Source organism: Saccostrea cucullata, unplaced genomic scaffold (genome assembly GCF_032062105.1).
Source record: "Saccostrea cucullata isolate Sc308-1 unplaced genomic scaffold, CSIRO_AGI_Scuc_v1 ctg1970, whole genome shotgun sequence".
Taxonomy (NCBI): Eukaryota; Metazoa; Mollusca; class Bivalvia; order Ostreida; family Ostreidae; genus Saccostrea; species Saccostrea cuccullata.
Window position 1 is genome coordinate 36,017 of NW_026940415.1, and position 11,301 is coordinate 47,317.

The 11,301-nt window shown below is 32.6% G+C and overlaps 2 pseudogenes; both read right to left on the reverse strand.

Annotated features, from left to right (window-relative positions):
* Positions 1-1,620: 1,620 nt before the first annotated feature.
* Positions 1,621-3,786, reverse strand: LOC134255370 (uncharacterized; annotated as a pseudogene).
* On the reverse strand, positions 3,640-7,095 carry LOC134255373 (uncharacterized; annotated as a pseudogene).
* Between the last annotated feature and the right edge of the window lie 4,206 nt (positions 7,096-11,301).

An 11,301-nucleotide genomic window follows, 5' to 3' on the forward strand; every position in this document is an offset into this window, starting at 1 on the left:
TGGGCCACATCGCTCACTTGATTAACTTGGGTGATGCATTTCTTAAGCAGATTTCCCCTCTTGCTATACCTATTATACCCCCTCCCCTCACATGATTTTAATACTTTAGAATCTACACTACCCAAAGATGCTTCCTCATAAGATTTGTAAAGATATGTTCTATACATTTTTATGTAAAGTTGGTATTCCCTATTTAGGCCCCGTTCTAACCCCGGGTGTCATGATTTTAATATCTACACTACCCAAGGATGCTTTCACATAAGTTTAGCTTTCCTGGCCCAGTGGTTCTTGAGAAGATTTTTAAAGATATGTTCTATATATTTGTATGTAAAACTTGCATTCCCTATCGTGGCCCTGCCCTACCCCTGGGTGTCATTATTTTAACAATTTAATATATACACTACCCAAGAATGCTTCCACATACGTTTCAGCTTTCCCGGCCCAGTGGTCCTTGAGAAGAATTTTTAATTATCCCACCGTATTTTTGTTTTTCTTGATTATCTCCCTTTGGAAGGAGACCAGGCCCTTCATTTTCACAATTTAAACTCCCCCACGCCCAAGGAGGCTTTGTATTAAGTTTGGTTAAATTTGATCAATTGGTTCTTGAGAAGTTGAAAATGTGAAAATTTTAGAGACAGATGGACGACGGATAAAAATGTGATCAGAAATGCTCACTTAGAAGAGTAAAAAGAGACAGTTTAGTCAGAATTTTGAATAAGGACAGATAGTATCGGGGAGGAATTACCCTCTTCCCCCCAACTTTCTGTTGCAGGGTTGTCTAAACTCCAGGAGATGGGCAACTCCCCCATCTATATTGCCTTAATTACATGACTATTTTTCCATTTCAAACACAATGTAGCTATAAGCAAGACCTCCAGACCCACTTCTACCATTTCATTTCCTCTTTCTATTTCAATTTTTTGGGACAACCTTGTGTTGTATAAAAGATTTCTTTAATTTACAATAAAGAAGTGAATTATCAAGGAATTAGTCTACTTTTTTTTTAGATTAATTGAAAAATTGAGGAAGTAAAAATTAGAAAATGAACAATAACTTTAAGTTATAAGTGTACTATGCTCCCTTGAAAAATATAAGATCTTATTGAAAGCTATGAATCATATATAGATGTATTTGAAAGAAAAATAAAACAGTCAATAGGAAATAACCATTTATTTAATTAGAAAAAAAAAAAAACAAAAATATGCACATTGCATAAAAACAATTTTTCTAGTCTAAATAAAGATAAAAAAAAACTAACAACAACAAAAAATTCAAATGTTAAAAGGTATATTTTACATATACTGTAGAAATGTAAATAAATATGAAATAGGAAATGTTAACTGACAAATAAAAAATAAAAGAACAAAAATGTTACCTGACAAATAAAAAACAAAAGAACAAAAATGTTACCTGACAAATAAAAAACAAAAGAACAGATGTGATGTGTAATAAGGAACAAAAAAAATGAACACTTAATTATGAGTTATGAAACATAAAAATAATTGCCTGTAATTACAGATAAGGGAAAAAAAAGAAATATAAAAGCAATTTCACATGAATAATACGAAAATGTACAGCTCTAGTAGTATAATAAAAACAAATGAAGCAATTTGAGTTACAGATTCTATATCAATAGTTTGATGTCCAAGTTTTGCTATCCTGCATAAATGATAAATTGAGTGAATTTGACAGCAAATATGAAGTTGTTGGATATATAGGGAACAACAGAGTTATGTCATAATTTGACATGAATAATACTAAAATGCAGTTAAAGCAATAGTATGCAAAATAAAGTTCTGTTGTCCTGTTCGAATATCATCTGGATCAAATTTTAGAGCATGTATGAAGATGTTGGACAAATATGGACAACAAAGTAATGTTAAAAAGGAACATGAATCATATGAAAATGCAAAAGTTCTAGCTAAACTGTGCAAAACAAAATTAGCATTTTGATTCATGTGTTTGGAACCAAAAGTTTGATGTCTAACACAGTTTTGTTGTCTTGTGAGAAAGAGATTTTGAACGAATTTTACAGCAAATATTCTTCAAGTACGTCATTGTCATCTGAATCTGGATTGTTTGTCGTTGCTAATGTTAACAAGACTGAAGAAAAAATAGTGAGTTTGTATTTTTCATATCCAGACGAGAAACACAAGGTTCCGCTGATGGACCTGTGCAAAGACTCTTTGGTCATTTTTAGTTTGCAAGACTGGCATCTGACAAACTTTTCATTACTGAAATCAACCTTTGATTTACAATTGTCGCACAGTTAACTAAGTGCAAGTCCTGCTTGGGTGATTTTGCCTTCCCTTGTGATTTCATCAGAGTCTATCGCTGGCGCACAGTTGATGATGTCAGGAATCTGTGAAATGGTCGTCTGTTTTGTAGAGGTCATTGATTTTGCATTTTGGAAGAGTCTTGTGGATAAGTGAAGGATCTTGTAGCTTTTGTCAACTTCTAGTTTGGATACCAAATCTTCCCAAATGGTGAGCTTCATTGCAGCGGTAGAATCAGCAACTGTAATTGCTTGGCGTCTTATGGGCAATTCCCTCACTACTTGTACGTTTTCTTGAGACACTGATAAGACTCTGACCTCTACAGCAACCTAAGGAGACAAACACAGATGACATAAAATTCTAAAGAAAAAATCTTTTTACATTTCTGAGAATGACGCAAGTTTTGTATTACAACTTGGTATAAAAAGTTTGTCTACCAAATATTTTGACTTGTAAACAGTGTGTGTGTTTCGAGGGTTTTCAATTTCATACTTAAAAATTTGGTACCACTCTCTACTCTAAATTTTAGACATAAAAAAACTACTATGCTCTGCATTGTCTGATTTTGAATAAGAGGGCAAAAGTGGGCTTTTTAATTTAATATTCTTAATAGCAACTAAACATTTAATTTTTTTTATTTTTTTAAAGAAAGTCTTGATAATACCAAAGCAAAATAAAGAACTATTTTTTTTTTTTACAGACCAATGGTAACTGGGGGTGCACAAGAGGCCTTATAACTTCGAATTCATAATAGAATATCGTTTTTTCCAATGAATACCTTATTGAATTCCGGGGTGGCTTGGACCTCTGCAAGGGTTTTGACTTTTTCCCCCGTATTGTCATCCTCCTCTGGAGATTTTTTGTAGTTAAAGTCAAGAGTTCTACAAACTTCTATCTTGGTTTTGTTGTTTAACAAAACTTCAGATTTTGAGGCGTCAATCCTGCTGGGAACTAGTTGTACATCCGACAATTTAAGGGGAGTTTGTGCTCGACTAGCATCCGTAAGAACGGAATGTTTTGAAACATCGAAACAGGCGATTCTGTTGAACTCATTCCTTTTGGTTTGAACAACTGCATTGAAGTACCGAGAATTCGTCCTACTTGTGCGAATAGGAGAAACGTTTTGCACGAAACCCGATACAGTTGTTTTATCCTCTTCTAGCTTTAACTTTTTCGGTGCTGACATCTTGAGAGTTGATTTCGTTCGCTGAATATTGTGGCGGGAAAAAAGGGACGCTATCTACTCGCCAATTGATGCGTCGATTTACCCAAAAGGACCCAAAAGAATTCAAAAAGACCCAAAAGGCCTTAAAATAAAGAGAATTAATGGATGAATAATAAATAATTTCATATTTTATTAAAACTAATTTTTTTTAGGGAAAAATGTGTGTTTGGGGTTGGGGTGGGAGGTCCCCCACCGACCTCCACCCCACCCATCCCCGATAACATTTACCTAGAAAATGTCATAAAATAAAACTTATTTCTTCATTTATCAAATATTATTTAGTAAATTTATGTTTCAATTTATTCAATAGATGGAGACAATAATACTTTATTAATTTCAGCTAAAAGAAATTAAAGCACATCTAACAAGATTTCGTGTTTGGTGTGTTGTAAAAGTCGCATGTTTAGTTATTTCTTTATGAAAAGTTGCAATTCTTGCCAAATTTTAGGTAAACATGTAATATAATATTCATAATCAAATTCAAATGTTTAATTTTCAATGTATCCTAATATATCGATTAATTTGAGTTCTTTTGATTTCCTTTTGGATTCTTTTGGGTAAATCGACGCACTCCTCGCCAATTCCAAATATGTTAAGTCGGACTTTAAAATGTCGGATTATATCATGATATTCAATTTGTTCAACACTTACTTCATATATGGTCTCTGTCCTTCTTGCACGGAGTCGACCACTCCATTCTTCATTATCTTCTGTTTCAGTGTGAGCCAAAGGGGTTTAGAAATAATGGATATTATAGTAATTAAATCATATTAAAGAATCAACATATTCTCAGAATGACTGTTTTGAAAATAGGTCCAAATATTTTCACTATCAATTAATATTCAACATCAAAATTGTATACATACACCATCAGTACATGTAGCCTGCTGGTTTTGGATAGAGGTTGCAATATTTGTCTCATCGTTGCCGTGGTTGTCTTCCATGGGAGCTTCGACCTATTCATGATACGTCTTAATTAAAATATAATTAAAATTGGTTATTTCATTAAATTATTTTTAACAGTGAATCAAATCTTTACCCTTTTTTATTAAATAAAAAAGCAATAGAACTTTATCTTAATTTTGGGATCTAAAACTTAAATTCGGCATAGACTATTCTACTTATAATTATAAAAACTTTTACTGTAGTGTACAGATTATAAGTAAATCGACTTTGGAGAAGTAAAAACTGAATTAAGGTAACTTGTACTTCTCCACTAGAACTTTATGCTTCACAAACATTTCATTAAAAAACATCTTTTACCCAAATGTTATGCTATGTTACCGGTACTTACATGGGCTTTTTATACTGCGAATATTACCCAAGATCAGTACTTCTTTTAAAAAATCTTATTTTCAAGTACCGTAATTTTTACTGGTTCTTTTTAGGCATTTCTAAATGTAATTTCAAGTAGTGTGGTTGCTATCACAAATATGCAACTATGGAACTTCAGGAAGTACAATGTAGCAATTTATTTCACTTAACAAGGAGGCATGTACAAGAAGGCACAGAAAAATACAAGTAATTCGTAAATGTGAAAGAGCTCTTAAAATATATGACTGGACTATTTACCTCTCCAATTGATGAAGGAAGCTTCAAATAATCTCCATGACATTTTCTGCATATTTCTAAAATTAATTATAAAAGATTTATCATTGCTCCTTTTTTTTCTTAACAATGCTTAACTTGCAATCAACTTCAATAATTATTTTATTGTTTATTTATATATATGTGTGTGTGTGGTTAAATACATTATGAAGATGTAGCACATAAGAACTACATGTATTAATTTGGGTCTAAAATGCATTTGACATCTAAATAGAAAATATTATCATCAAAACATGTGCTGATCAAATCAATCAATTTGTCTAGTATGTTTACATGCATCATTAGTCTACATGTATACTTAAGTCATTTTAAAAGGATGTATTTTTAAAACTTGTAAACATTCATTTAAATCATATAATAAATACATTTAAACATGATTGTATGGATTTGAGAACCCTGATTTTTGATAATCAAATTATCATATTTATTAATTACCATGATTACTTCAACAAACAATAAAAAGATTTCCATTTAGCATCTTTAAATTTTTATGACCACTGCATCATTAAATCAGAAGATAAAAAAGGGATTTTATAGTAAAATCACTGCATTATACATATACTAATATAGATATAGAACCCCCCCCCCCCCCCCGAGGCCTTGTCTCATGGAAACAGCTTAAAAATAAAGATATTAAACTGTGGGATTGTGATTTTTTTTATTTAGGTTAAATTATCTAAGGGAATATAAATTAACTTACCAGAACCTATAGGCACTAAAGTACCAAACTCGGAAACCATCCGCTTAGACATAAGAGAGTTGAAACTCCGATACGGCTTGGCATTTCCCTGGTGGTTAGGATACTGACAAGTGGTCTTGGCGCGCCAATGTACAAAAAGAAAGTCTCTGTGATTATAGGATTAAACGTTCTTTTTGAAAAATTTATCGATGTGTAAACTCTTGACATTTTACTCACAAACTAAATAAAAGTGCGAAAGAACGTTTAATTCTTATAATTCCAACATCGAATTTTTATTAAAAATATTCAAATTATTTCTCTTTGAGGCCTCCATACAATCCGTTATTTCTGGACGGCGTAGGAATACATTTTACCGTAAAGGAACGTAATCGAGATGATTTCGATAGAGTTCAACTTAAATTGTCAAAACAATCGATAAATAAACTTATTACAACTAATCGAATGTTGTTTAAGTCAACAAATATCGTAATTACGAGTTTACTTCAGAATAGTTCGTCTTTGACCATGGCCATGTTGACATAAACAACAACTCTCAAAGCGAAGGTTTCAGACCGACGACGCCTTTAATTTGCACTTGTTTATTCAAATATTGAGGAACAATATAGAAAGTAAATATGACTTTGACGCTAATAAGGCAAGAGTTTGAAGGTACGTTTCTTTTCCCTGTCAAAGCGATACAGATCGACTGAGATTATTTTCTACGTATGAGCGTCAAGTTGAGACAGCGATTTTTAAAATTCACACTCGTGATCGGACAGTGACATAAACATTTTCACGGCGTCCATCAGTTAGGCAGTCTAGTTTGTTGCCAGTTTTGTTTAAGCCCTAATTAAATTTAAAGTTTCTTGTATTCATTATTTAGCCAGAACAGACCCAGAAATAACTGCTTTCATTGTTTATACGATAACCTAGTTGTGTCATCAAGAAGGTAGTTCTGATTGAAAGAATTTATCGATGTGTAAAAATTTTACGGAACGTGTTCTCGTCCAATCAAAACACAGGAAATCAATAGATAAAATGAGGATTGGAATTATAGGGACATACCGTAAATGTTTCCTCAACAGAGAAAAGTCCCACACGCTTACATATTAGGTCTGCTTCACTGAACACATCAGCCTCTCCTTTCATGCCAGATTGAATCCCATTTTTCAACAGATGCGATACAATACCTCTCTTACAGTCTTTTAATCTAATCAAATTTTTTTTTCTGATGGATGAAAAGGTGAAAAAGAACAGCAATTTGAAGTATAAACACTGATAGAACATTTTTCAATGGAGGCATCCATTACTGATGCCCTGTTGCATTATGGGAAAAGGGAGATAACTCTTACAGTTAAATGTGAGGAAGGGGCTTAACTTTGGAAGCTGTACATGTATACTTGTTAGCATGAAGAAAACACATAAAATCAAGAACTCTATACAAAAGCATATACTAAGGTGAAAATATTTTTATCATGGAAAACTATATGCAATAATGTTTTTCTGTGTTTTATCGATACAAAAAGGATGAATTTTAATGATATTATATAGGAATTTAACCAAATCTATCAATATAACTTGAGTGTAAATAACATAAATATACAAAAGAAATGAACTTTTTCTAATTCAAATATTTAAAATATGTTTAATTTGAATGAAAATTGAGAAGAAATAAACAGATTCAAAAATTAAAGTGTGTAACCCCTACATGGGACCCTGCCTGACTCTTACACAGAACAGTACTTAATTATGTTCCCCAAACGAAGTTGGGGAACATATTGTTTTTACTCTGTTTCTTATTATTATTTATTTATTATTTTTCTTCTTCTTCCTGGGTACTTTTTTGTCCGGGAATGATCTCGTAAACTATACATCCGACTAAGGTGAAATGTTTTTAGGGTCAGTAGACATGTTATGTAGATTTGCGGAACGAAGGTCATTTTGCGCGCACATGCTTGCAAGAGCGTGCACGTGCAACATGTGAAATGACCGATTTAATTGATATAGGCGTAACTTTTTAAATTTTTGATGAAATGCTTTGAAACTTATAATATAAGGATATATTAGTAGCATAGGCAATATGACATGGTCAAAATAGCAAGATCTCACGCGCATGCACGTGCGCTTTGCTCTGATTGGCTGAAACTAAAGTCTCAATATCTTTCTTGTTTTTTGACGAAATCATTTGAAATTTTGAAAATAGCCATGCATTAAAATATCCTACAACATGATGTATTGCAATTATCATGATAACACGTGTATGCACGTTCGCTGCAATCTGATTGGCTGAAACTTTAAATAGCTATAACTCCCTTGGTTTTCAACCAAACAGGATGGGATTTGGAACATAGATATATTTAATGGACTTCTACAAGAGGGTATGGTCACAATGCACATGCATACACGTGCGTGTACGTGCGCTGCAATCTGATTGGCTGAAACTTTGAACAGCTATAACTCCCTTGGTTTTCAACCAAACAGGATGGGATTTGGAGCAGAGATATATATATATTGGACTTCTACAAGAAGGTATGGTCACTATGCACATGCATCCATGTGCGTGTACGTGCACTGCAATCTGATTGGCTGAAACTTTAAACAGCTATAACTCCCTTGGTTTTCAACCAAACGGGGTGAGATTTTAGAACATAGATAGATGTAATGGACTTCTACAATAAGGTATGGTCACCATGCTCATGTATGCACGTGCGTGCACGTGAAATGGGTAAAATAAAAGATACACTTGAATGAGCGTTTTTTTCATACTTTTGGATTAAATACTTTAATATTTAGCATATTAAAATATATAGATTGTGTAGACAATATGATATAGTCAACCACATGCATTCACATGTGCAAGTGTGCAATGATAAAATTTGAATGAACATAGTACACTTTTGGGTAAATGTTGTTAAAGTCTCAAATGCATAGAGTTTGTCTTATTTAATTACGTTTACAGGGAATATGATTAAAAGGGAGTTGGGGAGCGTTTGGGGAACATCTGTAACGGTCCCCGTTACAATTAGCACTAGTTGCATTCAAAATATAACTTTTCAAATCTATCCAGAAAAAGTTGAAAAATTAAGCTGTAAAACCATCACTTCCTGGAGACTTGTAATTTTTCATATTCTTGAGAACATCTAAAATTTCACTTTCTTCTATATCTTTCTCAAGACTATTAGAAGTCATCTCGTCAAGTTTTTTAACTTCCTCTGGGTCAATAATATCATTCAGATCCATGTCAATACATTCTGAATCTTTATTTGAATACATTTCTTCATAAAAAGATTTTAACTTGGTTTAAAATTTCAAATTGATCATAAAAAGTGTATTGTTCGTCAATCTCAACCCTTTTAATAATTTTGTTAACATAGTTTCTTGATTCTAAATTACAAAAATATTTTGTTGGCTTTTCACCCTCTTTTTCCCATCTAGCACGGGATCTAATTAAATGGCCTTGCATTTTAACTTTTCTTAAATTTTCAAGGGTTTCTATTTTTTCTTCCAAAATATCTGTATTATTTTCAGTACTTGTTTCTAATCTCTCTATTTCCTCTGCGAGTGATTTCTCTGACTTTTCTCTCTCTCTCTTCTTAAATGAAGAATATGTAATAGATATTCCTCGTATTTCCATAAGAAGAATTTCAAAAAATATAGAGTCATCCATATTTTCAACAAAAATAGCATTATTTTCAATATGATTTATATTTTGTAAATATTGACATCTGACTTTTTGTATAGTTTGCTTCATTTTTTCGACATACCCTGCGTCATTCAGTAAACTATTATTAAACTTCCATAGGTCACGACCTTTACTGAAGGGATTGAATTTTAAATTCTAGAACAACAATAGAATGATCAGATCTGTACCCCGGTTTAACAGTAAATTCTTCAAATTCTTAAACCAAACTTTACTCTGTCCCTTTGAAACTTTTAAATAGTCTTCTTGAAAAGACCAAGGAACATCCAAATTTAGATTCCTCGACACCTGAATATAGGCTCGGTTCTGTGATTATGGATATTGCACATCATAGGCTTTTTAAACCCGCACAATTCACGGAAGAAAATGCAGCTAAAACAATCCGCCTTTTCCTTAAACTTCAATATGCCAATAAAGGAATTGACGCGGTTAATATAAGTAATATTCTTAATCACAAAAGGGTCCAGTCTTGTATTCCATCATATTTCAAGTTAAAGACTACATCTTATATTTCCTACATATATACATCGAACATTGCTTCCAAACTTTTCAATTACAAAAAAACTTTACATGGCCTGGATATTGACTCTCTGAAAAATAATCCCCTTTCGTGTTCATGTTCTTCTTCGCCCTATAACTATAGTCCTGCTGGACACGTTATTACAGGTGACGTAAAAATAGTTCGTAATGAGGACCTTAGATCACTTATTTTAAAAGGTCCTAAATATAGGGAACCCCGATCCTTCAACTGGCGTCGGAATTTCATAAATATTATGGATTCTGTTGAAAATTACGCCAGACGATGGGCTAAATATGAAAAAGAAGACATTGACACCTTGTCAGAATGGATTAAATGTATCAGATCCATGTTTAAGTCACGTATTAAAAGATTGAGGGGCAAAGTGAAAACCATCTATCCTTCTGTGTTCAATAAACCAGAAGTGAAAAAAGAATTAGAAAGATTACACGATCAGTACGTACTGGTTCCTGCCGACAAAGCAGGTAACATCATTGTCTTCCTTTGTAAGGCTCATTATATAAATTGCATTCTAGAAGAACTTGGATTTAATTCCACAAGTGGTAATCCTACTTATACATATACTTCTCTTTCTAAGGAAGAAATTCTTCAGAATCACCAGTCAGTATTGAATACTTTTAATATTCCACAGAGCCAAAATGAATTTGAACTACCTTATATATATTGGATTCCGAAACTTCATAACAGTCCTTACAAACAAAGATACATTGCAGGTTCCAGTAAATGTTCAACCAAGCCTCTTTCGTTACTTCTCACTAAAATATTGACAGTAGTGAAGGAAAAACTTCAAGAGTACTGCACAACTATATATTCAAGAAGTGGTGTAAATCAGATGTGGATACTTAAAAATTCTAAAGAACTTTTAGACAATTTGAAATTACAAGACTTTACAAAAATCAACAGCATATAAACTTACGACTTTTCAACTTTATACACAACAATTCCCCACGACAAATTAAAAATTATTTTGTTAAAACAGATTCTGATTGCACACATAATTACTCTGAAGTTGACATCAAGAAGATGCTTGAGTTTCTGATTGACAATATCCATGTGGTTTTTGAGACCAGGTATTCCAACAATCTATTGAAATTCCCATGGGTACAAATTGCGCTCCGTTATTAGCAGACTTATTTTTATATTCATATGAAGCAGAATTTATGCAAAATCTTTCACGAGAAAAGAAGAAAACACTTGCTGTGGCCTTCAACTCGACATTTAGATATATCGACGTATTGTCTATTAATAATTATAATTTCCATTCCTACGTCAACA